This window comes from Triturus cristatus, chromosome 5_2 (assembly GCF_964204655.1).
Source record: "Triturus cristatus chromosome 5_2, aTriCri1.1, whole genome shotgun sequence".
Taxonomy (NCBI): domain Eukaryota; kingdom Metazoa; phylum Chordata; class Amphibia; order Caudata; family Salamandridae; genus Triturus; species Triturus cristatus.
In genome coordinates, this window is record NC_140588.1 from 1011648445 (window position 1) to 1011675630 (window position 27186).

Genomic DNA, 27186 nt, shown 5'->3' on the forward strand with positions numbered 1-27186 from the left:
TCTAGGTGCTGTCTGTTGAGGTGAAATTTGTCATAAGAAACAGATTCGGGGGCAAGAGCTGGAGGAAAGCTATATGCTGGCTGATGAACAGTGTGTGGTAATGATGAAAAGGTAACAGTGTGTATCCAAATATGTAGCACGGTCTGCAGATCAGGTGTTTTTGGTGCAGAAATGAAGAAAGTGGCAAAAAAAAGCATTTATTTTTGGTTTAAGAAGTCAAGGAATGATTTAAGTGGGGGTTCATAACCTTTTCATTCTACATGGCTGTTTTGATTAAAGACCACCCCATCAGTGTCACCTCTTTGTACCAATTACTTGTGCCCATCTTTGTGGTCTTCCCCTATGCCAAGAATGCCTTTGGGCCTAACATGTATGACAAAAGGTTGGGCTAAAGATGCTGATGGGCACTCTCTCAGTGCCAGCGGGCTAGTGGTAAGGGGAGTAAGGGATGTAGCAAGAAAGACCTGCAAGGGTAAATGCGGAGGCCTTGGCTGTGCTGGTGTTCTCTGGCACTGGCTTGGGAGAGGTGAATAGACGTGAGATGGGTTGTGGGCTGTGCTGGGTGGTTGTCCAACAGTACCTGTGACAGATGATGTATGTACTGTTGCATAGATCCTGCCTGCCTGGTAGTGAAGCAAAAAACCGTTTGCCATCTCGTTTGTTGACTGATATACCTGGTGTCCTATAACAGTATCAGCTGAGTACCCTGCTGGAATAGCACAGAAATAGTATTCTTTGCACTGACGTAACTAACTAAGAACCTCATGTCGTACACTTGAGATATATTACCTGCCCGTCGAATACAGGGTAGACGAGTTCAAATCTATACAAGGAAAGACTTTCTGCTACAAGCGAGAGAGATAAATAGATGGACAACTAACATAGCCTTTGTGGAAAATAAAGTCAATTATACAATATTACAAAAGGAATATGCTACTTACCAGTATGCATCTGTTCTTGGCATGTAGAGCTGCAGATCTATACACTGTGCATAGATCGCCATCTGGTGTTGGGCCCGGATGTTTGCAGTTTGTTTTTGTTCTTGGACAGTCTTTGGAAGTCACAAGTTCGGTGACTCCTCTTTCAGTCCGTACTGCGCATGGGCTTCGGCTCCATCCTCAGATTGTTTTTCGCGAGCAGGGAAAAGATGGAGCGTAGTGATAATAGTAAAGAAACCCATGTGTGTTGTATCTAAATAAGATAGACTGGAACGGATACAGGTGCCGGAGAGGCGGGTGGGCGTGTATAGATCTGCAGGTCTACATGCCAAGAACAGATGCATACTGGTAAGTAGCATATTCCGTTCGAGGCATATGAGCTGCAGATTATACACTGTGCATAGATTATATAGCAGTACCCAACCCTAGCGGCGACCACCGGTATCCGTTGCAGTGGTTTGAAACAGTGTCTTTAGTACAGCCTGGCCCACACTAGCTTGTTGTTTAGAGTGCACGTCTACACAGTAATGTTTTGTGAAGGTGTGCGGTGTTGACCATGTGGCTGCTTTGCAGATGTCATCTAAGGGTATGTTCCCTAGAAAAGCCATAGAAGCCCCTATCTTTCTTGTAGAGTGGGCTTTAGGTGGAACAGATAATGTTCTTTTTGCTTTGTGATAGCAAATTTGTATACACTTTACAATCCACCTAGCTATCCCTGATTTGGAGATGGGGTTGCCTTTATGCGGTGGAGAGAAGGAGACGAACAACTGTTTAGTCTTTCTGAAATGTTGCGTTCTTTGTATGTAGTACAGTAAGGCCCTTTTATAATCAAGTGTATGTAGAGCCCATTCCGCAACAGATTGAGGTTGCGAGAAAAAAAAAACGGTAATTCCACCGACTGATTAAGATGGAAGGGGGAAATGACCTTGGGCAGAAATTTTGGATTTGTGCGAAGTATCACCTTGCTGTGATGGATCTGTAAAAAGGGTTCTTGTATAGTGAACGCTTGTATCTCGCTAACCCTTCTAAGGGAAGTGATAGCTACGAGGAAAGCTGTTTTCCAAGTCAGGAACTGTAGCTCACATTTATGCATTGGTTCGAAAGGCGGACCCATTAGCCTTGTAAGAACTACGTTTAGATTCCACACAGGTGAGGGTGGTGCCCTGGGCGGAATTACTCTTTTAAGGCCTTCCATGAAGGCTTTAATAGCAGGCACTCTGAAAAGTGATAAATGCTGTCTGTTTTGCAGGTAAGCAGCAATTGCTGCTAGGTGTAGACGGATGGATGAATACGCCAGGTTACACCTTTGAAGATGGAGCAGATAACATATGATGTGCTGTATGGATACATCTAAAGAGTTGATTGTATTGTTACGGCAGTAAACAACAAATCTCTTCCACTTTGCGGCATAGCATGCTCGAGTGGTAGGACGTTTGGCTTCCTTGATAATGTTCATGCAATCAGGGGGAAGGTTAAGGTATCCAAATTCTAAGATTTCAGGAGCCAGATCGCAAGGTTGAGCTGAGCTGGGTCCGGGTGCCTGATTTCTCCATGGTTCTGGGTTAGGAGGCATGGGGACAGGTGCAGTTTTTGATGTGGCACCACCAAGAGCTGTAGTAGTGTGGTGTACCACGGCTGCCTGGCCCATGTTGGAGCTATCAGAATGAGTGTGAGGGAGTGCTGTTGTAGCTTCCTTACCACTAATAGAATTAGCGGGAGAGGTGGAAAGGCGTATGCAAATTTGCCTGACCAGTTCATCCATATCGCATTGCCTTTGGACAATGGGTGTGGGTATCTGGCGGCGAAGCTTGGGCATTTTTTGTTTTCGTGGGTGGCGAAGAGGTCTATCTGAGGATGCCCCCACTTGTGAAAGAATGGGTGAAGAACTTGTGGATGCAGTTCCCATTCGTGCATTTGCTGCCTTTGTCTGCTGAGCAGATCTGCCATGGTGTTTTGTATACCTGGGACGTGTTGTGCCAGGAGAAAGATTTTTTGTGGGATTGCCCACCTCCATATGCTCTGTGCTAAGCGAGAGAGCTGGGGAGAGGGTATCCCCCCCTGTTTTTTAATATAATACATTGCAGTCATATTGTCTGTGCGAATGAGGACTGCTTTGGCTGAGATTTGTTTCTGAAACGATTTCAGGGCTAGAAAGATCGCCAATAACTCCAGATGGTTGATGTGGAGTAACCCCTGTTGTGGCATCCATACATCTTGTACTGTGAGGTGTAATAGGTGCGCTCCCCAGCCAGAGAGCGATGCGTCTGTTGTTAGAATCACCTGAGGAACCGGGTCCAGGAACGGTCGCCCTTTGGAAAGGTTTGTGGTGTTCCACCACTGCAGAGAGCGATGGGTGCGACCGTCCACCAACGCCAGATCCGTCAGCTGTCCCTGGGCTAGGCACTCTTGGAGTGGACGCATGTGAAGTCTTGCATGAGGCACTATGAAGATGCAAGATACCATCATCCCTATTAGTTTCATGAACACTCTTGCTGGGAGAGAGTGCTGGAAGAGGAATCTTTGGCGCCAGGCTTGTATGCTTTTGATTCTGGCTGAGTTGGGATAGGCTATGGCTCTTGAGGAGTCTATAGTGGCATCGAGGAATTGCTTTGTGTGAGACGGTATCAAGTGGGACTTTTGGTGGTTCACCGTGAAGCCTAGCTGGTGGAGTAGTTGGATGGTAGTGTTTGTATGCTGCACACACTGGTGGTAGGACGCGGCTTTTATGAGCCAGTCGTCCAAGTAGGGGAAGACGTGAATGTTTTGTCTTCTGAGGTGTGCCGCCACTACTGCCAGGCATTTGGTAAACACCCGTGGTGCGGTTGTGACCCCGAAGGGGAGAGCCTTGAATTGATAATGTTAGCCGTCCACCGCAAATCTGAGGTACTTTCTGTGAGCAGGGTGTATTGGAATATGAAAGTATGAGTCTTTCAAATCCAGTGTAGTGAGAAAGTCGTCCTGACAGAGGACTGGGAGAACTTGTTGGAGAGTAACCATGTGAAAATGGTCTGAATGGATATATGCATTTAGAGGCCGGAGGTCTAGAATGGGCCGTAGGGTCTCGTCTTTCTTTGGTATCAGAAAGTACAGAGAGTAGACCCCTAAATTTTGCTGATTGACGGGGACCTGCTCTATAGCTTGTTTTTGCAGGATAGAGAGTACCTCTTGTTTCAGGAGTGTGGTATGTTCTTGTGACATCGCACGTTGTCTGGGTGGAATATTTCGGGGGGTAGAAGTTAGTTCGAGACAGTACCCTGACCGAATAATTTGGGTCACCCATTTGTCTGATGTTATGGTCTCCCAGGTTTGAAGGAAGTCTTGTAGTCTGCCCCCGACCGGAGTGGAATGGTCTGGGGGGAGCGGGGGAAAGTCTTTGTGTGGGCAGTGTGGCAGAACGGGCGGTGTTGGTTTTGCCCCTGCCTTTATTATTGTTTCCTCGATATCCACCTCTTTGGTAGCCCTTTGTGAAGGTATTCTGAGGAGGGGACTTATAGGACGTGGAGGCGTTATCGGAAGAGTAACCTCTGCCTTAGCCTCGAGAAACAGCGAAAGGAGTGTCTAGGGGTTTGTGATTGCAGGGCTCCCATAGACTTCGCCGTATCTGTATCCTTCTTCATTTTTTCCAGGGCTTCGTCTACTTTTGGGCCAAATAAGTGTTGTTGGTCAAAAGGGTGGTTCAATATAGATGCTTGGACCACTGGTTTAAAGCCTGAGATCCTGAGCCAGGCGTGGCGGCAAAGCAGAACACTGGTGTTTATAGCCCTGGAAGCTGTGTCTGCTGCGTCAAGTGCACATTTAATAGAGGTGTTGGTAATAATCTTTCCCTCTTGTATTAGTTCATGAGCCTTATTTTTATATTTCTCTGGGAGATGTTGCATGAGAGCCTCCAGCTCATCATAGTGCGCTCTGTCATACCACGCCAGCAGCGCCTGCGTGTTGGCGATGCGCCACATATTGGCAGCTTGCGAGGCAGTGCGTTTGCCTGACGCATCTAAGAGCTTGGACTCCTTATCGGGTGGTGGAGCCTCACCAGATGACTGAGAATTGGAGCGTTTCCTAGCTGTGGATACCACTAATGAGTCTAGGGGCGCAGGTCCTTTAATATAGGCAGGATCTGTGGGGGCTGCCTTGTATTTCTTTTCTATTCTGGGGTTTAAGACCCTAGCCCTGGCGGGGTCTTTGAAAACCTCTGTCGCATGTTTGGCAACCCCTTTAAGCATGGGTAATATAGCGGTGGATTTATCTGCTATGTCAAACGTGTCAAGTAGGAAGTCTTCCTCAACTGGATCACTGTGTAACTCCACCCCATGATAATGTGCCGCCCGTTGTAAGAGGTGGTGGAACCCCAGGGAGTCCTCTGATGGGGATGGCCTGGATGGATAAAGATCATCCTGAGGCACATCTGGGACATCTGGATTGTGATAATCCTCCCATGGGTCTGGTGTTCCCGGAGAAGTGGGGTCCTGCGGGGCATCTGTTGGATCATAGTATGGATCCCCTTGGTCATCAGGGTCTGGAGACGGGGTTGGAGAGCGATGAGGCAAGGGTGGAGAAGGTGGGCGCGGAGATGGAGGGAGTGGAGGAGGTGGAGAGGGTACTCTGAATGGGGATGTGGCAGAGTCCTTCCGTTTTGGCGGTGGAGGAGGAGTTGGCTTGTCTAAATGTCTTTTCTTGGAAGACAAGGTTAAATGTCCAGTCTTTGGATCCTTTGTTAAAGTCTTTTGAAGAGGATCTGGCGTGAAAAGCTCCTCCGGCACCGATTCCTCTATCGGTGCCGATGTTTTCGGAACCGACGGCTTCGTTGGTTTATCCGCGCCATGCTTTCTCGGGGCCTCCGATTTTTTGTTCGGCGCCGAGGCAGGCTTCGACACAGAAGCGTCGGTGCCGAGGGATTTAGGTTTGGTCGGCACCGAGAGGCCAGGTTTCGACACCGATGGCTTCGGAACGGAGCTTGGTGTGGTTTTCTTCGGTGCCGAAGGGTGTTTTTCGGCGCCGCTAGGAGACTTGTGATGCTTTTTCAACGGGCCCGAAGGTGGGGTGATGGAAGCGGTATGCTTGGTTTTCCCCAGGTCCGGAGGCGAAAGTGTAACCGGAGTCTCTTTCGGTATGGGCGCAGGAGTGGGAGGGGGTAGAGTACTCACGACCCTCTGCGCCGGTGTGATCTCCTCCACGTCGGAGTCGTCGGCCTCGGAAGCGCTGACGACATCGTCCTCCTGTTCGGTGTGCTGCTGTCCCGAAGCTCCGGTGTCTTCTCCGAAGATGTCAGGTGGAGCTGAGGTCGATGAGTGCGCCATGGTGCGTCGAGCTAGTCGATCCCGAATAGTCTTTTTCGATCGAAAAGACTTGCAGGCGGGGCAGTCTCGGGCCTCGTGTTCGGGAGAGAGGCAGAGGTTGCACACCTGATGGAGATCGGTGTGGGGAAATTTAGACCCACATTTTGGGCACTTCTTGAAGGGAGTCCTTTCCATCGGCCGAGACCGGAGTCGAGATAGGCCCGAAGGCCGCTGCCGATGCCTGGAATCGAGGAAGTGCCGAAGATAGAGATGAAGAAGCCGATTTCGTCTGAAGAATCTCGATGGACGAGGATTTTTCGTCGAAGGTCGAACTGGAGAGGTTCGAAGCCGGAGCACGAAGTATCACATCCGAGCCCCATGGCGGAAAAAAACAATCTGAGGATGGAGCCGAAGCCCATGCGCAGTACGGACCGAAGGAGGAGTCACCGAACTCGTGACTTCCAAAGACTGTCCAAGAACAAAAACAAACTGCAAACATCCGGGCCCAACACCAGATGGCGATCTATGCACAGTGTATAATCTGCAGCTCATATGCCTCGAACCTGTAGATTCTTGGAGACTCTCAGTTCAAGACAAAGAATGCACATTCATTCTACGGTTCACAACGTAGTCTGAAGGATACATTATTTTACGAAGGCATGGCAGATCAGCAAAGTCAGCTCTCACTGCGGTCATCTTGTGAGAGCTGCAGGTCAGAAGTTCTAATCCATGCATGCTAATTCAGCATTTCATCCTTCAGAGGTCAGTAAACTGAGTATCACTACTCTTACTTCAACCCTAGAAGACAAACCCTTCCACCTAACACCAATACACAGATGCTGTTCAGCTTAACCTTCGTGTTTCAGACCCTGCTAACATACAAAATGGAAAATCTTAGATAAATTAACACTAGATGTGTTGACTATATACAACTAATTCCGACCAAAACTGAATTCCCACTTCTTAAATGCCTTTCAGCCTCCAGTACAAAAATGGCTCAGCTCAATATTTCAGCTTTGCATTTTCTCTTGTTTAGTCCCACATGTTCAGTCTCATGGCTTCATTGGCGGAAACATATCTATATTGCTAAACTTCTCTACTGTGCCTCCTATGAATTATATCTTTTCAGAAAACTAAAGCCATCAATCCCTAACTCAGACTCCATAAACATAGTACATTCACTTGCTGTCATGCACCTAGAGAGAGGGAATGCAGTTCTGGTAGGCCTCCCAAGTGCAAGTTGTCTGATGGCTAAGTGGACAAACGCATCCACTCTCATGGTCGCAAGTCCACTGAGCCTTTCATCCTGGTTCCAGGTTGATAAAATGAGTACAACTCAGCTGAGTAACAATACACACCTGTTATGCAGTGCCAAGCGGCCCTGGGGAGTGAATGTGTGCTTTACGAATACATGGTATTTGCATGTTACCAGCCTCGTTATTCGCAGGAAAAAACATATCACACCGGCCTGAAGCAACTCTTCTTGCTTCTTGGGGAAGCCTGGTTCAATTTCAAAACACCATGCATTCTCAGAAAACAATCTGCAGTGGTTTACTGTCCTTCATGAAAGAGAAATGAAACTGAAGAGTGTACAAAGGAAGACAAGGAGCAGTTACAGAAAGATCCTAAATCTAAAAACAGCAAGATAGCAAACAGGCCATTAGTGCCATGCTTTGCCCGAAGGCCCCGACTTCACCAATCTAAACCGGATCTACTGGCTTTCTATAAAGACTTGTGAACACGCCTTTTCAAACATAACCTCACTGTCGGACGTCTACCAAGCAGCTCCTTCTCAGTATCATTACTATGCTACTGTTGTATTATGCGCTATTGTACTATATTATGTGAAAAGCACTTCATTGCCTTGCTGCTGGGGCCCTGTTCTATAAATAGAACAAATAAACATCATAAAATGGGGAGAATTTTTCAAACCTGATGTAGTAATTGTTGTAAATGTGTTATTAGAAACTATTCTAGATGCATGGCTGACTAACCTCTACCTCATACATATTCAGACAACTCCCCAGTAAGTTAGAGCTGGTACTAGGACGGTGTTGTGGGGACAGACCACCCCGGTGGCTCAAGACAACTGCACTATCTGACACTGTCTACAAACAGCTGCTTGGAAAAAAAAAATGAAAGTATTTCTTAGACAAATATAGAGCCAGAGGAAAACTATGCTGCTTTATGAGTAATTCTTACACTGGTTGCAGAGAAACCTATATCGCAGCTGAGAGCAATATTTTTTACAGAGTATTAGCACTTGCTTCGCTTGGCTTGGCCTGAATACCACATACTGGACAGGACTTTTTTCATATGAACCAAGTGTGAGAAAGTGGCTCTGTATATACTGTTCCCAAATAGGTACAGGGTGTACAGAGTACACAGTCCCCAGAGGTTTGGCAGAGGCTAAAGTTAGATATAACCTTACTCTCTAAAGTGGTAGCTTGTTCGAGCAGTAAGGCAGTATCAGAGGACAGTGTAAAGCATTTGTTGAACACACTCAGTCAGCAAATGGTCTCACACACTCAATAAATGAACTCTAGGCCAATGGTTTATATATAAAAAAATATAGGCTTGTTTTATTTTAGAACCAACAATAGGTATTAAAATATACTTTCTCAGAATGAGATGCTTTATATAAATACTTTTGCAATATGCAATTGACTTTTGTAGAAAGTTACAAGTGGTTGCAATAGGCAACACAATTTTAAACACAATAATGCATTGAGCTCAATGGAAGTTTCAAGTTATTTGCAACAGATTACTTTTAGGATTACTTTTGGATTTCCAAGACTGAATCCTAGATTCAGTCCTGGGTCAGTACTCGGAAGCAAGTGCTAAAAGTCGACTTAATTACTGTGATGGTTTTTAGACAATATTTTGCTCTTTTAAAAGTTGACACTCATAGAAAACAGTCAATGATTCCCTATGGCAGAAAATTCAAGTTGCAGGTATAGTATGTTCTCGTTACTTTTATAATCCAGTACTGGGTGCCTAGACTCAGTACTGGGACCTTTATCCAAAACAGGTAAGTAATTACGTTTTCAGAAATTATACGATTTTTAAAGAATATTTAAAGTTTGCAGAAATTGACGGAAGAAATTTCACAGAAAAACAGTCAATGATTTCCTATGGGAGAAAATTGGGTTACTGATAAGTACAGTTGTAAGTATTTTTCAGAGTCAGTGCTGGGCACCAAGAGTCAGTGCTGGGCACCAAGATCCAGCACTGGGAGCTCACCTAATAGCAGGTGAGTATTTTCGTTTTCGTTACTCTGCTGATTTTTGGTGAATATTTGAAGTTTTGAAAAGTCCATACTTGGAAGAAATTTCAGGAAAAACCAGTCAATGTTACCCTATGGAGAAAACTGAGTTATCGGTTTAAAGGTAAGTACTTGACTGGCAGAGTTAAAGTTCTGGGCATAGACTCAGGGGTCTCCCAGGGTCAGGTAGGTACAGTTGGTTCGCCCTCAGCGGCACAAGGGCGGCCGGGTGCAGAGAGAGTTAGGCCCAATGTTATCCTATGAGAGGTAGGGGGGCCTTGGTTGGTGGCTGCTGACTAGCAGGCCACACGGCTGTGGGAGCTGGGTTCCTGGTCACTTACTCAGGGCATGTGGGGAAGAAGATAGGTGTAGAGGTTGCACTGCCAGGGCTACTCGGGCGGCTGGGTGCAGGGTGCTTTTGAGCCTTCGGGCGCTCAATTGATTTCAATGGGAAATCTCTGGTTTAGAAAAAGACTGCAAGCTCGGGGATGAAGATTCTTCAGGTGCCACCACCACTTCGAGAGGTAAGTTGGGTAGTTGGAGGATAGGTAGGTACCCCAGGAGTGGGCACAGGTGGCCGCGGGGCGCCGGGGTGCCTTTTGGTGTCAGGAAATCTTACCCTCTGTTGATCACGGGAGGGGGGGCACCTGGTTCTGAGGCTGCAGGCTTCTTCAGGAGTGTCGAGGGAGGTCCTTGGGTGCCGGACTCAGGGTCACAGTCGCCGTGGGGTCGTCCTCGTGGTCTTTGTTCACTCCGGCCCAGGCCAGGCTTGGCGGGTGCAGAGTGTGAAGGGTTCGCGGTTCCGGGCTGCTGCCAGGGATTAGAAGTCGATTTTGAGTAGAGCCTCTACTCATGGGAGTTCCAGGGGTTTAGAGTCAAAAGGTAGCCAGGTCCTCCGGGGTTTGTGAGGTTGCTGGCCACAAGAGATGCCGGGTTGGAGCAGGAGCAGGTTCGAGGGTCGACAGGCTGGTAGGGCTGGGGCCAAAGCAGTTGGTGTCTTCATCTTCGTAGCAGCTGCAGGGAAGGTCTTCTTTCTTTTGGCTCTTCTTCGGATTTCGGAATCTGGAATCTGGGAAGGAAGGTTCAGGGTGCCCCTAAATACTAGATTTAGGGGCGTTACAGGTAGGTGAAGGGCAGGGACCAATGGGTCCCTGTCCTGGGGTGGGTACACCCCTATCCTGCTTCTCTCCTGTGTGGGGGGGGCAGTAGCCTAGTCCTGATTGGGCAAGTCTTCCCATCTTCAAGATGGCGAGAGCCCGGAGATGTGCTTCACCTCGCCTCCCCCACCTGAGGGGTGGGGTTGGCAGGCTGGCACATCCCCTGTCCTTATTTGGGGTTTCCGGCCAAGCTTCCCGCCAGAGTGGGGAGTTGCAGTAGCCTGTGGAAGCTCACAGAGGCGGCATGCCTTTGAAGCTTCCCCCTGCGAAACCTGGGGGAGGAGATTTAGCACCTCGCCCAGGATGTGCATTGTTGCAGACCCAGGAGAGCAGGGGCTCTCCTACCCAGGGGTCCAGCAACATGTCTGCTGTGTGGCAGCCTAGGCAGCCTCAGAACAGACGTGGATTGTAGGTTAGGTTTTTAGGGGGCATCTCTAAGATGCCCTCTGGGGTGCTCGGTACATTAAATCCCACACTGGCATCAGTGTGGGTTTAATGTGCTGAGAAGTTTGATACCAAACTTCTCAGTCTTCAGTGTTGCCATTATGGTGCTGTGGAATTCGTGTTTGACGAGCTCTCAGCACCATGTTCTCTTAAATGGCAGCACTGCACTTACAGTGCCCAGGAATGGACCTGGGTACTGTAGGGGCACAGGGCTCCTGCTCCTGTGCCCACACCATTGGCATAGGGCACCCAGCTAGAGGGGTGACTGATGTATGCCATGGCAGTGTAGGTGGTGGGCATGGCACACAGGGATGTGTGCCATGTCGACTCTTTGTTTTGTCTTGTACTCAGACACCCAGCCTGCAAGGACAGTGTGTGTGTGTGTGTGTGTGTAAGGGTATAGGGCCTCTAAGGGTGGCACAATGAGTGCTGCAGCCCTTAGAGGCCTTCCCTGGTCACAAGGCCCTTGGTACCTAGGGTACCATTTACCAGGGGCTGACGTGTGGCCAGGGTTTGCCAATGTGGGTTTTGTGTTTTAGGGAAGAAACATAGGCCCTGGGCACCTGATTGGCAGGAGTCCAGGGCACACTCAGTCAAAGTACATTCAGCAAAAAGTGGGGACATACCTTGCAAGAAAGATGGCACTTTCTCACACCAAGCATAAACAATAAGGAGAAGCAGAAAGATAACCATCTGCATAGAACAGATTTAATAAATACAAGGAGTGCAGCAGACCTGACATGGCTGTGGCCTAATTTATGAACAGAAAGCCAACATCTGGACATAGTGCTATAACTGACTTGGGAGTGGAGGTCAGGACATCATCCAATGAGACAAATGAAGCAACTAACAATTATCGGGAAGCATTTATTAATAGGGATAAAAGACAGACACTTATGACTGCTGGCATTCCACTAAGAGAGAAAGGGTAGGCAGCAGAGAAAGGTCACAACACTCCAGTCCAGGGAAGCGAACAGGGTGTCAAGTTCTGTCCTGACTTTACAGTAAAGGACGAAATTATGTGCTCATCTTAGACCATCTATAAGGCAATAATATACGGTTTCTAAAGCTGAAAAAGAACCTAGCTTAGCTTACTGAAAATCTTGCAAGTAACTCATATTAAGGTGTTACTCTTTGCCTTCTATCTCAGACCACTTACGCTAGGTGTGCTTTTATGGCCACATGGGATGTCAAGAACTGTGTTGTGACAGTCTCTTTCCTCAGCCATGTCCAGAATGAGAAATAGAGAATACGCGTGGGACCTCTCAATGAAGTGTGTTAGGTAAACTGGTGCATGTGCAGGCGCGGATGTTTCAGCTCTGCATCTCCTGAGCATGGGGAAGCCTAGCATCGTGTGGAGATGCGGGCTCATTTTCACAGGAGAGAGGGGTGGATGTGGGGGCTGAGAACTATTGTAACAGAGAATAGAAGCAACTGTGGAAGGTATCAGTAGCCTGATCCAGGTATACTTATTCCAACAAAAGGGCTAATAACCTACATGATGTACTAGACAACGGTTATCCTAAAAAGAATAAAAAGAGAACGCAGTGCTGCAGAGCAGTCTGCACAGGACGCATGATGTAGTTTTAAAAAGGGAAATATGTGTGCCCACCGTAAAAGTCACACCCTGCAGAAGCTGCAGACCCCAAAACGATCGAAGGAAAGCTTGTGCAAAGTTGTGGTTCTGAAATGTATGCCCCTCTAGAAGAGAGCATTGACCAATGAGGTCTGACCAAAGCGATATGAAAACAACCATGCCTTCATTGTGGCAGAAGATCAGTTTCCAACAGTGGGTTGTTCCACAGAGCATTAGGTGCAGGACGTATATCCTACATGAATAGATGATTCACCAGGAGGCTATCGAAAGGCTGTGGGGCAGGGCACACAGATATTCATACTGGCAGAAAATATGAAATGCAGCACTATGGGTCTACTCAGTCACCAAGAACACACTGCGAGATGTTCTTTCAACTGGACTCATGGTCTCTGATGAATATGCTACTTACCAGTATGCATCTGTTCTTGGCATGTAGGGCTGCTGACATTCATATCTGTGCATAGATCGCCGCCTAGTGTTGGGTCCGGATGTTTGCACGTTGTTGTCCTGGAAGAGTCTTCGAAGTATCCTGAGATAGGTGACTCCTCCCCTGGACCACAGTGCGCATGGGCATCCTCTCCATCCTCAGATTGTTTTTCGCCATTGTGGCAGTGATGGAGTAGATACAGAAAGTGATGACCATGCTATACAGTAATTCTGAGAGCTGCAGCTGCTACAGGCGCCCTCGATATGAATGTCAGCAGCCCTACATGCCAAGAACAGATGCATACTGGTAAGTAGCATATTCAGTTCGAGGCATGTGGGCTGCTGAATTCATATCTGTGCATAGAATAAATAGTAGTACCTCCTATTGGCGGCGGCCACCAGTGTCAGCTGCAGCGGTCTGAAAAAGAGTTTTGAGAACAGCCTGTCCTACAGCTGCCTGCTGTTTTGAATGTACATCTACACAGTAGTGTTTGGTAAATGTATGTATAGTGGACCATGTGGCTGCTCAAGATTACAATGGATGGTATCAGTTCCTATGGATGAAGGGGAACATCCACTAATTATGTGGTGTTATAAAGAAAAGGGGTAGTCTCCTGGGATAGGTGAGTGTGTGAAGAAAGAGAAAGGTACTCCTAGGTTTTGTACGTAGTGCCCTCACACACCCTTTCGAGTGTATAGCATCATCATCGGGCAATGTTGCTCCTCGTGGGGGTGGCGCTGCAGTCCCTCACGGGCCCCAAGGGGCTCTCTAGCGGAGATCTTTTAGGAGTTTGCCACAGTGGTGAGTGCGGGTATGTGGGAAAAGGTGTCAGTGAATGTGAATTAAAATGGAGCAGGAGGCCCTGTCAGTTTTATTCGTAGGACCCCTGCTTCAGAGTAAAAGTCAACGGGGATGGAGATGCACGTATGTGCCGTTGTGAGAGGGGAAATAAAAACAAATAAATTCCCACTTCTCTCAACCCGAGTGTCAATGTGATAAAGTGTAGTTTAAAAAAAGGGGGTCGACATGTTTCGCGCTACAGATTGGTCCCTAAGGGATCCTAAGCGCTTCATCAGGACCAATTAAAGAAAAAGAAATACCAGGGATCAGGAAAAGACACACTGTATCCCTAGACAGACCTGATTGTGGTAGTGATTGGGAGGACCCGTTCTTATACTAAAGTCCTACTTATCAACCTAAAAAGGAGACAAAAAGAGGGGGGGGGGGGAGAAGAGAGAAAACATACAAAAAAGGAGTTCAGAGCCCAGTTACATATAAATTATATATGTTCCATTTACAAAGAGCTCGAAGTCACAGGTGCACTGGTTGCGCCCAAGTGAAAAATGCATGGGACTGGTGAAGCGTCGGTGCGTCTTCGATGTGACATGCATAGTAAAAATGAACAACAGTGTGAGGAAGATTCTACCTGAGTAGCAATGGTTGGCATTATCAACCACGTGCTGTTGTGACGGAGGTGCATAGAGGAGACTATGCTGCATACTAGACTGGTATGGTGACATCGTGCGTTTGGATAGTACAACTATGCCGCCCAGTGCCATATATGTGGATAATGGGTAGCCCCAGGGTTATTGATGTACAAGGTGGCGCTGGTTACCATCACGTCCCTTTGTGAGTACGTTCGAAACGCGGCTAACCTGGAGAACATAGAACTGAATCCCGTGCAACTAAAGGTGTTTGTGTAAGGTCGGGAGCTGAACTAACCCAAACCTGGAGTCGGAGTCTCGACCCTGTGCAAAATAGAAGGGGGAGACGTGCCCGGAAAACAGGGAGCTCAGATCGAGTGCGTTCTTGTGTAGGGTCTGGCACGTGACTAGACCGGACCTGGAGTTGGGCGTGACCGATGTGGATACATAGAAATACAAATCGGGACAAAAATCGAGACATAAAATCCCGCCTACCCTCCCCTCGTCTGAGAAGGGCTCCTTCGGTAGTGCCGCGCCGTGATAAGCTAGAAAAAACAAACAAACAGAGTACAGGATTGGATTTACATCGGGAGGGCCCATCGGATACAAAGGGGAACCAGCCTGGCAGCATTATGAAAGGACACGGAGTTACTTACTTCTGTTCTTCCTTCACGGGACCGGAAACCTACCCGTCCTGCGGTACTGCCGGTAGTATACCAGGTCAGGAATCGGACTTCCCTAAATACGGGAAGCAACGCGGGAAGTTGAGGCCGTGACGTCATCACGCGGCGTGAAGGGGGGATATATCAGTGGTTATCCAGACGGTGGCGGCCATGTTGGAATGGGGACGCGAGTCGTGGGATACTATAGATAACGGTACTGACTATGCTCCAAAAATAGTGAAAAGGCTCCCAATGGGTTGCTGAGATTATCATCAATCTGAGTTTCTGTACCCTATAGGATTAGGAGTCAGTGTAGTAAATTAATAAAGGCTATAGAGGTACTCCTTTAATTCTCTATGTGTGTGAGATGCTTTTCGGAAAGGGGAGGGGAGGCCATCTTGGAGTGGTGACGGGGGAAAATGTCATCTGAATGAGCTGCCAGTGGTGATAAATCGATATCAATGATATCGTAACTCCCTAGAGTGTATGCTTTGCGTTAGAAACTGGAACAGGCACAGTAGTGGGGTCGGGATTGCTGAAGTTCTTAATAATTGATAAGGAGCAACATTGCCCGATGATGATGCTATACACTCGAAAGGGTGTGTGAGGGCACTACGTACAAAACCTAGGAGTACCTTTCTCTTTCTTCACACACTCACCTATCCCAGGAGACTACCCCTTTTCTTTATAACACCACATAATTAGTGGATGTTCCCCTTCATCCATAGGAACTGATACCATCCATTGTAATCTTAAGTTATAACTTTGGGAGCATTGGTTCAGGACCTTCTCTAATTGGCTCCCAGTCCCCCCTCTTCATTTTGTGATTTGTGATAAGTACGGCCGTTGGCCGTGGGACTACCCTCTATTTTCCTTTCTTTACACACGTTTCCCTTCCCCCTTCTACCGGGGGTTTATTGTGACGATCTAGATAGACATCTCTAATCCCTGGTACACGATGGACAACCCAGGCCTTAGTTTTGATGACGAGATGGTAGCTGAGATCTTAAGAGCACCATCACTCTTAGCTGAAGATGGCAGCGCACCATCGGGCAGTGGTAACGATGACTGGAGGTCGCTTCAAAATCTGCGCAAACTCCAGATAAAAACAGCCTTACATGGAACAATCATGACAGAGTATCTTAGAGCTAATATCGCCCCCAATGGCCTTCTGATAACTTTGGCCCCAAGGATATTCTTGGAAGATCTGACATTCCGGCGCGAATGGTCAAGAATATCCTGGAAATGTACACGTGATTGGCTGATACTGATCATTAATACAGCAAAGCGACTTTCTGATGAACTATTGGTTCAGATCAACCTGTCGGAGAACAGACTCAAGACAGGCATTTCAATTACTTCATTCAAATCGAAACTTTCAGAGATAAATCTGGAAATGAATGAACACAAAGAATATCTCACTAAACAAAAAATCAATCAACTACAAAAGGATGTAAAGAGGTTCGACAAAGAAAAGATCTATCCATATACAAAAGACGACTATGTCTTCCCTAGCATGGACACCTCAACAGAAGAAACGGGCAGCAATTACTCAGGCAGCTCTGGTTCATCGAGCAATGAATCCAACTATGACAATAGGAATCAGAAACCAAGAGGAGGATACAGACACCAACATCCACCACCACCATTGTTTCACGGCTTCCCTACACATCCATTCTCAACACCAATGTATCAAGGACCATGGATGGGTCCCCAACCCGTATGGAACGGTCCCATGGGACAGAACCCGATACAGAGTTATCAACAATACCAGAACCCACCCCCACCTTTTTTCAACAGAGGGAGGGGCAGAGGCAGAGGCAAAAGAAGAGGAAACAACAAGTCCGTCCATTGGCAGGACCCGGAACCAATGACCTTGAGAAGCAAGACAACAAGACCCTAGTGGTGAACCTATCTTCGAGACCCATCACTGACGATGAGAACAACCTTCTGGAGAAAGGCTTAGGGTTTGTACCGACACCAAAGGAAGACGACTTCATGTTACATCAAGAACTTCATCAATTCTTTCGCAAGGTGCGCCTTAAAGCATTCTTTCAAGACAAGCCAGAGACTACACCTGTCGGCTCAGGTCTCAAGAAAAAATCTAGATTCACTCCCACTGCAGCAATGACCCTGCACGAGGTACTAACTTTTGAACAGGCTGTACTGAAAGAGGTAGAGAATACAATCAGTACCCGCCCCTACAATAATCTGTCTAAAAAAGACCGACTTCTTCTTAAAAATTTGACAGAGGACAACACTATCGTCCTTAAGCCAGCGGACAAGGGAGGCGCCATAGTTATTCAGGACAAGGTCGTCTATGATGAAGAATGCCTGCGACAACTTTCCAATACTAGGTACTATGAGCCTATTGAAGAAGACCCTACCACACGTCTCACCACCAAGATACAGTACCTGACTGTGGAGGCCGAAGCAGAAGGCTGGATAACGAAGGACGAGGCTTCATTCCTCATGAACAAGTACCCCCGTACTCCGTACTTCTACTGCCTACCAAAAATCCACAAAGGGGTCACCCCCCCACCTGGCAGGCCCATTGTCTCAGGGATTGATTCCCTGTTAGAACCACTCAGCAAGTTCTGCGATGTATTTCTACGCCCCTTGGTAACTAAGACTCCTACCTATCTGAGAGACACAACAGAAGTCCTGAACCTCATCGAACAATTTGAAACACCAGAATCAATCACCCTCCTAGTCACCTTAGACGTGGAGGCTTTATACACGAACATTCCTCAAGATGCGACACTCCTAGTCCTGGACAAAGTGCTCCGAAACGTGGACCCATGGCCATCTGAAACACCTATCACCTTCATCTGTGACTGTGCTACTATAGCGTTGAAAGAGAACTACTTCGCCTTCGAAGAACAACTTTACCATCAGACCCAGGGGACCAGCATGGGGAGTACTTTCGCGCCGAGTCTGGCCTGTTTGTACATGGCAGACTTCGAAGAAGAGCACATCCTCACAGACGGCAACCCTTACAAGACTAATATTCTACTATGGCGAAGGTACATCGATGATATCATCATCTTTTGGAAAGGGGATGAAGAATCATGCCGAACCTTTTTCACATGGATCAATACTCTTAACCCTTTCCTCAACTTTGTTGGCACGATGTCATCTGAGTCTATCCCTTTCTTAGACCTCCTCATATCTTTGAAAGATGGGTCCCTCATGACTACTAACTACAAAAAACCGACTGACAGGAACAGTCTCCTCCTATTCAACAGCCACCATCCTAAATCCTTGAGGAACAATTTACCAGTGGGTCAGTTTCTACGGTTACGACGTAACTGTAATACCATTACAGAATATGAGAGAGAGGCGGACACACTAACAAAAAATCTGATCCAAAGGGAATACCCAAAGAAAATCATTAACCAAGCCCGTAAACGAGCCAGAAATAACCACAGAGAAGCACTACTTGAAATAAAAGAAAAACCGACCACGGATATACTGACCTGTGTTACATCTTACACACCCAATTCTAACAAGATTCAAAAAATCATTAAGAAGAACTGGAAGATCCTGGAAACTGGACAGTTCCAACCAGGTCCCCAACCACTCTTCTCCTTCAAAAGAACCCAGAACCTCAGGGACATGCTCGTGCATACACGGCCAAAGAAAACCATTCAGACACAACCCACATTATGGAACCTACCTCCAGTGGTTGGACATTATCCATGTGGCTCATGCGCCGCATGCCCCCAGACCAGTCCTACTAAGGAAATAGATTTGGGACTTTCTAGGCTCTGGAAACAGACAAGGCACACGAACTGTAACACCAAGAATTGCGTGTACTTAATTACCTGTCCCTGCAACCTACAGTACATTGGCATGACCACCAGACCAGTGAAGGTGCGAATAGGGGAGCATAAAAGTACAATCCGACGCAAACGCACAGCCACCAGACTACAAAGCCATTTTCTGGACAAAGATCACCCCCCAGAAAGTTTACAATGGACAATAATTGAATCCAACCCCCAGTGGTCAGCAACCACATTATTTAGACAAGAACAACGTTGGGTGTTCAAACTCAGTAGTAACAAAAGAGGATTGAACGAGGATATACCCTGGGTGGATCTTTCACACTAATATTCCTAGACCAGGGCTAGTTGCTACCAGATACCTGCTATAGCACCTTACTCTCCATCAATATAACACCATATCAATTATTAAGAACTTCAGCAATCCCGACCCCACTACTGTGCCTGTTCCAGTTTCTAACGCAAAGCATACACTCTAGGGAGTTACGATATCATTGATATCGATTTATCACCACTGGCAGCTCATTCAGATGACATTTTCCCCCGTCACCACTCCAAGATGGCCTCCCCTCCCCTTTCCGAAAAGCATCTCACACACATAGAGAATTAAAGGAGTACCTCTATAGCCTTTATTAATTTACTACACTGACTCCTAATCCTATAGGGTACAGAAACTCAGATTGATGATAATCTCAGCAACCCATTGGGAGCCTTTTCACTATTTTTGGAGCATAGTCAGTACCGTTATCTATAGTATCCCACGACTCGCGTCCCCATTCCAACATGGCCGCCACCGTCTGGATAACCACTGATATATCCCCCCTTCACGCCGCGTGATGACGTCACGGCCTCAACTTCCCGCGTTGCTTCCCGTATTTAGGGAAGTCCGATTCCTGACCTGGTATACTACCGGCAGTACCGCAGGACGGGTAGGTTTCCGGTCCCGTGAAGGAAGAACAGAAGTAAGTAACTCCGTGTCCTTTCATAATGCTGCCAGGCTGGTTCCCCTTTGTATCCGATGGGCCCTCCCGATGTAAATCCAATCCTGTACTCTGTTTGTTTGTTTTTTCTAGCTTATCACGGCGCGGCACTACCGAAGGAGCCCTTCTCAGACGAGGGGAGGGTAGGCGGGATTTTATGTCTCGATTTTTGTCCCGATTTGTATTTCTATGTATCCACATCGGTCACGCCCAACTCCAGGTCCGGTCTAGTCACGTGCCAGACCCTACACAAGAACGCACTCGATCTGAGCTCCCTGTTTTCCGGGCACGTCTCCCCCTTCTATTTTGCACAGGGTCGAGACTCCGACTCCAGGTTTGGGTTAGTTCAGCTCCCGACCTTACACAAACACCTTTAGTTGCACGGGATTCAGTTCTATGTTCTCCAGGTTAGCCGCGTTTCGAACGTACTCACAAAGGGACGTGATGGTAACCAGCGCCACATTGTACATCAATAACCCTGGGGCTACCCATTATCCACATATATGGCACTGGGCGGCATAGTTGTACTATCCAAACGCACGATGTCACCATACCAGTCTAGTATGCAGCATAGTCTCCTCTATGCACCTCCGTCACAACAGCACGTGGTTGATAATGCCAACCATTGCTACTCAGGTAGAATCTTCCTCACACTGTTGTTCATTTTTACTATGCATGTCACATCGAAGACGCACCGACGCTTCACCAGTCCCATGCATTTTTCACTTGGGCGCAACCAGTGCACCTGTGACTTCGAGCTCTTTGTAAATGGAACATATATAATTTATATGTAACTGGGCTCTGAACTCCTTTTTTGTATGTTTTCTCTCTTCTCCCCCCCCCCCTCTTTTTGTCTCCTTTTTAGGTTGATAAGTAGGACTTTAGTATAAGAACGGGTCCTCCCAATCACTACCACAATCAGGTCTGTCTAGGGATACAGTGTGTCTTTTCCTGATCCCTGGTATTTCTTTTTCTTTAATTGGTCCTGATGAAGCGCTTAGGATCCCTTAGGGACCAATCTGTAGCGCGAAACATGTCGACCCCCTTTTTTTAAACTACACTTTATCACATTGACACTCGGGTTGAGAGAAGTGGGAATTTATTTGTTTTTATTTCCCCTCTCACAACGGCACATACGTGCATCTCCATCCCCGTTGACTTTTACTCTGAAGCAGGGGTCCTACGAATAAAACTGACAGGGCCTCCTGCTCCATTTTAATTCACATTCACTGACACCTTTTCCCACATACCCGCACTCACCACTGTGGCAAACTCCTAAAAGATCTCCGCTAGAGAGCCCCTTGGGGCCCGTGAGGGACTGCAGCGCCACCCCCACGAGGAGCAACATTGCCCGATGATGATGCTATACACTCGAAAGGGTGTGTGAGGGCACTACGTACAAAACCTAGGAGTACCTTTCTCTTTCTTCACACACTCACCTATCCCAGGAGACTACCCCTTTTCTTTATAACACCACATAATTAGTGGATGTTCCCCTTCATCCATAGGAACTGATACCATCCATTGTAATCTTAAGTTATAACTTTGGGAGCATTGGTTCAGGACCTTCTCTAATTGGCTCCCAGTCCCCCCTCTTCATTTTGTGATTTGTGCCATGTGGCTGCTCTACATATTTCCTGTAAAGGAATATTTCCCAGGAAAGCCATGGACGCCCCTAACTTGCGTGTTGAATGGGCTCGTGGGGGAATCGTTAATGTGCGTTTAGCCTTTTGATAGCAAATTTGAATACATTTAACGATCCATCTGGCTATACCTGCTTTGGAAATGGCGTTGCTTTTGTGTTGTGGAGAAAAGGCAACGAAAAGTTGTTTTGTCTTCCTAAAGATTTTAGTTCTGTCTATATAGTACATGAGGGCTCTTTTTACATCTAGTGTATGGAGCATTCTCTCTGCTACATTTTGTGGATTTTGGAAGAAAACAGGCAGTTCTATAGTTTGATTCATGTGGAACTGTGATATTACTTTAGGCATGAATTTGGGGTTGGTACGAAGTACGACCCTGTTTGTGTGAACCTGTATGAATGGCTCTTGAATGGTTAGTGCCTGGAGTTCACTAACTCTTCTTAACGAAGTGATTGCCACTAGGAAAGCTACTTTCCAGGTGAGGAATTGAATCTCACATGAGTGGAGAGGTTCGAAGGGTGGACCCATTAGTCGGGTGAGGACCAGGTTGAAGTTCCACACCGGTGCTGGTGGGTGTCCTGGGGGAATTACTCGTTTAAGTCCCTCCAAGTAAGCTTTGATGGCAGGCACTCTGAACAAGGAGAGGTGCTGCCTGTTTTGGAGATAGGCTGCTATTGCGGTCAAATGGATACGTATTGAGGTGTATGCCAGATTGCATCGGTATAGGTGTAAGAGGTAACAGATTATATTTTGAATGGATGCGTCTAGCGGGTTAATGTCATTGTTGTTGCAGTAGATGACAAACCTCTTCCATTTAGCTGCATAGCAGGCTCTGGTAGTGGGTCTCCTGGCCTCCTTAATGATCTCCATACAGTCAGGTGGCAGGTTTAGGTAGCCAAACTCTAAGACTTCAGGAGCCACATTGCCAGGTTCAGCTGTTGCGGATCTGGGTGCTGAATTTCGCCATGGTTCTGCGTTAATAGTGCAGGTTTGATCCGCAGCCTTTGATGCGGCACCACGGAAAGTTCTAGAAAGGTGGTGTACCATGGCTGGCGCGCCCATGTGGGAGCAACTAGGATGAGTGTCAGTGAGTGCTGTCGCAGTTTGCGTGCCACCAGCGGTATCAATGGCGCTGGGGGAAAAGCGTACGCAAATCTGCCGGACCAGTTCATCCATATCGCATTGCCCTGCGACTGTGGATGTGGGAACCTGGCGGCAAAGCTTTGGCATTTTGCGTTTTCGTGTGTGGCGAACAGGTGTATCTCTGGATGACCCCACTGTTGGAAGTACGGTTGGAGTACTGACGGATGTAGCTCCCACTCGTCCATCTGGTGGCTGTGTCTGCTGAGCAGATCCGCCATCTGGTTGTCCTTGCCGGGGAGGTGTTCCGCCATGAGGAATATGTTCCTCTGAATGGCCCACTTCCACATGCTCTGAGCCAGGTGAGACAACTGTGGAGAGTGTGTTCCTCCCTGCTTCTGTATGTAGTACATGGCAGTCATGTTGTCCGTCCGGATCAACACGACTTTGTTGCACAAGTGTACTTTGAATGCCTTCATTGCCAGGAAGATTGCCATCAGTTCTAGAAGGTTGATGTGCATCTTCTTTTGTTGTATTGTCCATAGTCCCTGCACTGTGTAATTGAGTACATGAGCTCCCCATCCCTGGAGAGACGCGTCCGCCGTCAGTATGATTTGTGGAACAGGCTCCTGGAACGGTCGGCCCTTGCAAAGGTTTTGTGGATTCCACCAATGCAGAGAGTTGTATGCCCGACCGCTCACCAACACTAGGTCTTTTAATTGCCCGTGAGCCTGATTCCATTGACGTGCCAAGCACTCCTGAAGCGGGCGCATATGTAGTCTCGCGTGTGGGACTATGAAAATGCAGGAGGCCATCATGCCTATCAACTGCATGAACACTCGCGCAGGAAGGGAGTGTTGAGGTTTGAACTTTGAAATCAGCATCTGCATGCTGTTGATCCTCACTAAATTTTGGCTGAGCTGTGGCTGCCAGAGTGTCTATGGTCGCACCTAGGTACTGTTGTACGTGTGCGGGTTGGAGATGTGATTTTGGGTAATTTAGTGAGAATCCCAGACTGTGAAGAAGGTGAATGGTGAGGGACATGTGGTTGGCACATTGCTGGGCTGACTTTGCCTGAACAAGCCAGTCGTCCAGGTAAGGGTAGACGTGAATGTGTTGTCTCCGTAGATGTGCAGCCACTGTAGCTAGGCACTTGGTGAAAACTCTGGGTGCTGTTGTCACACCGAAGGGGAGGACTTTGAATTGGTAGTGCTGCCCCTGAATAGTGAACCTGAGATATTTCCTGTGTGACGGGTGTATGGGGATGTGGAAGTACGCATCTTTGAGGTCTAGTGTGGCTAGGAAGTCTCCCTGTCTGAGCAGCGGGAGAACCTGCTGTAGGGTGAGCATATGGAAATGCTCTGAGAGAATGTAGTGGTTGAGGGTTCTCAGGTCTAGTATAGGTCTGAGTGACCCGTCCTTCTTTGGTATTAAGAAGTACAGAGAGTACACCCCTGTCCCTTGCTGGTGGACGGGCACGACCTCTATTGCACCTTTTTGCAGCATACTTAGCACTTCCTGCTGCAATAATGCTAAGTGCTCTGAGGACATAGGACGGTGCTTTGGCGGTATTGTGGGTGGAGTGGAGGTTAATTCGAGACAGTAACCGTGCTGGATAATATCCCTGACCCACCTGTCCGTGGTGATGGTATTCCACGTGGACAGGAACCGCTGGAGTCTCCCCCCGACAGGTGTTATGTGGTCGGGGGGAAGGGAGAGGGCGTCACTGTTTGTTCTTGGGTGAGGACCTGGTGTTGCCGTAACCGCGTCCTCTGCCCTTGGTGCTGGAGCCACGATATCCACCTCTGGTGTTTTTATCGTAGGTACTCTGTGTGCCCCCTTTATTGTATGTTTGCTGTGACCCCTGTCCTCTAGCCGCTCCCCTATTTCCGGGGCGACGAAAGGAGCCACTACGAAATGTCTGCGTTTGCAGAGCCCCCATTGACTTTGCAGTGTCTGTGTCCTTTTTGATCTTTTCTAGGGTGGTGTCAACTTCTGGTCCGAATAAGTAGTCGGGGTTGACAGGCTGATTCAGGATGTTATTTTGAATCTCAGGTTTAAATCCGGAGATTCTTAACCAAGCGTGTCGTCGTAACATGACGCTGGTGTTTATCACCCTCGCAGCTGTGCCGGCAGCATCTAGTGCACACTTAATGGATGCGTTTGTGAGAAGTTGTCCCTCTCTGATGAGGAGCTCCGCCGCCTCTTTGTACTCGTCTGGTAGATGTTGGAGTAGTGACTCTAGCGTGTCATAGTGTGAGCGATCGTAGCGAGCCAGGAGTGCCTGTGTATTGGCAATGCGCCAGATGTTTGCTGCTTGGGCTGCAATCCTTTTGCCGGAGGTCTCCAGCAACTTGGACTCCTTGTCCGGGGGAGGAGCATCACCAGTTGTCTGCGAGTGCGCCCGTTTGCGAGCGTTAGCAACCACCATGGAGTCCAGAGGCAACTGACCTCTAATGTACATAGGGTCCCCGGGCGCAGGTTTGTATTTTTTCTCGATCCTGGGGTTTATCACCCGTGCCCTGGTTGTTTCCTTGAAAATGTCCTTTGCTGGCTTGAGGACACCTTTCAACATGGGCAGAGTCTTGACAGTCCTCTCTGAGGAGGCGAAAGTGTCCACCAAGAAATCCTCCTCAATTGTGTCCGAGTGGAGTTGCACTCCATGATTGGCTGCAGCACGTTCAATGAGGGCATTGAAGGCAGCAGTGTCCTCTGTGGGAGATGTTTTTGCGCCGTAAAGTTGCGTGTCCTGGGTATCTGTTGTGGCACCCGGGTCTGCAGGGTCATCCCAAGCTTGATCTGGGTCCTGCTGCTCCTCAGGATCTATATCCCTGGGGTAGGTGGTATCATCACCCATGTAATCCTCCATTGCGTCCGTGTCGGAGGGCGTCGGAGAAAAGGACTGGGGATCTGGATAGGAGGTGTGGAGGCATTCATATAGAACTGGTTCCGATTCTGCTGGCAGTTTTTGCTTTAGAGGGATTCTGTAAGAGTCCAAAGCATGATCTGAAGTGACCTTCCGTTTCCGGAGCGTGAGCCTGCCGGTGTCGGCGTCGATGAATTGGGACGGTGAAGGCCCAGTAGGAGAGTGTCCAGTAGATGGGGACCGTGTTTGGGTGACACGTGTTCGGATCTCGAATATTTTTGGCGCTGTGGACGGCGGCAAACCAAAAGTGATGTTTGTTGGTGCCGAAGGTGCCTTTGGAGCCTTTTTCGGGTCGGAGCCCGACGTGGACTGGAGGGCTGCCTGTTCTCTGATGCGTTGCAATGACGCTGCAACTTGTCGCACCGAGAACGCCGAAGGTTCTTTGGTGCCGAGTGGTTCTGTAGAGGTAGGCGTGGACTTCTTCGGAGCCACCGGGTCATCGAGTCGAGGAGAGGTAGTAGCGGTCGACTGTGTCGATGACTGGACCGTAGTCGCTGCCTTCGAAGTGGACTCCGATGGAGTGGCCATTTTGACCTTGGTGGTCGGGGCAGATTGCTTCGGTGCCGGGGGCCGAGGCGCTTTGGTGGTACCGATGGCCTTCCTTTTTGGATCGGTGCCGACATCCGCTGCAGCGAGTTCGGCGCCGAAATCCCTTTTTGTGCGTTTGGAGCCGATGGTTTTGGCTGGCGCCGAAGGAGTAGGGGTCTTCGAGCCGACCACTGTCAGTTTCACTTTCGGTTTCTGTTGAACCGGTGCGACGATTGGTTTCGGTTTCGTTGAAGGGAAACCAGTCTTTTTCGGTAATAATGGCTCTCGCTGGATGTTCGAGGCCGGGCCAGAGGGCGGGGCCGAAGAACTGCGGGATTGATCTCGGGTAAGGCCCGAAGGCGATCCCTCGACCGGAGCCGTAGACTGACGCACTTTGATAGCCTCCTTTTGGACGGGTAGGCCCTGCTCTTCACCAGAGCTATCTTCTTCGGCCCCGAAGGCCTCATCGTAGTCCCCTACCTCATCGTCGGCTTCTTCCCTGTGAAAAAGCGCTTCATCAGCGTCTTCCGATCGGGAATCGTGTTCGGAAGCGGGGCTGGAGTTTATGTCTTCCACGCTTTCAATATCTTCGTCCTCGGTGCTGAAGATGTTGGTCGGGGCCGGTGCCGATTGCTGCGCTTCTAATCTCGCTGCTCGTCGATTCCGGAGAGTCTTCTTGGATCGGAATCGGGCACAGGCCATACATTTCGATTCGTCGTGATCCGGAGAGAGGCATTTGTTGCACACCGGGTGGACGTCGATATGTGGATATTTGGCGTGGCAAACAGGACACCGTTTGAATGGGGTCCTCGATTCCATCGTCGATGTAAGGTCGATGGTCGGATTAAACGGATCCGAAAAAACCTGATAAGTTTGCTAAACTAGCAAGTAAGCTGTCGATACCGAGCGGGAACAGTACCGACGAAAACTAAAGGCCTTTTGGCCTGAAACTAAATTTTGTTAACGTGAGTCAAGATAAGCACATCCGAACCCAATGGCGGAAAAAAACAAACAATCTGAGGATGGAGAGGATGCCCATGCGCACTGTGGTCCAGGG

General features: G+C 48.2%; 1 protein-coding gene across 1 annotated transcript in view; it reads right to left on the minus strand.

The window, feature by feature from the left end:
* Positions 1–27186, minus strand: part of LAS1L (LAS1 like ribosome biogenesis factor) — a 394614-nt gene that overhangs the window by 142550 nt on the left and 224878 nt on the right. The window lies entirely within an intron of this gene.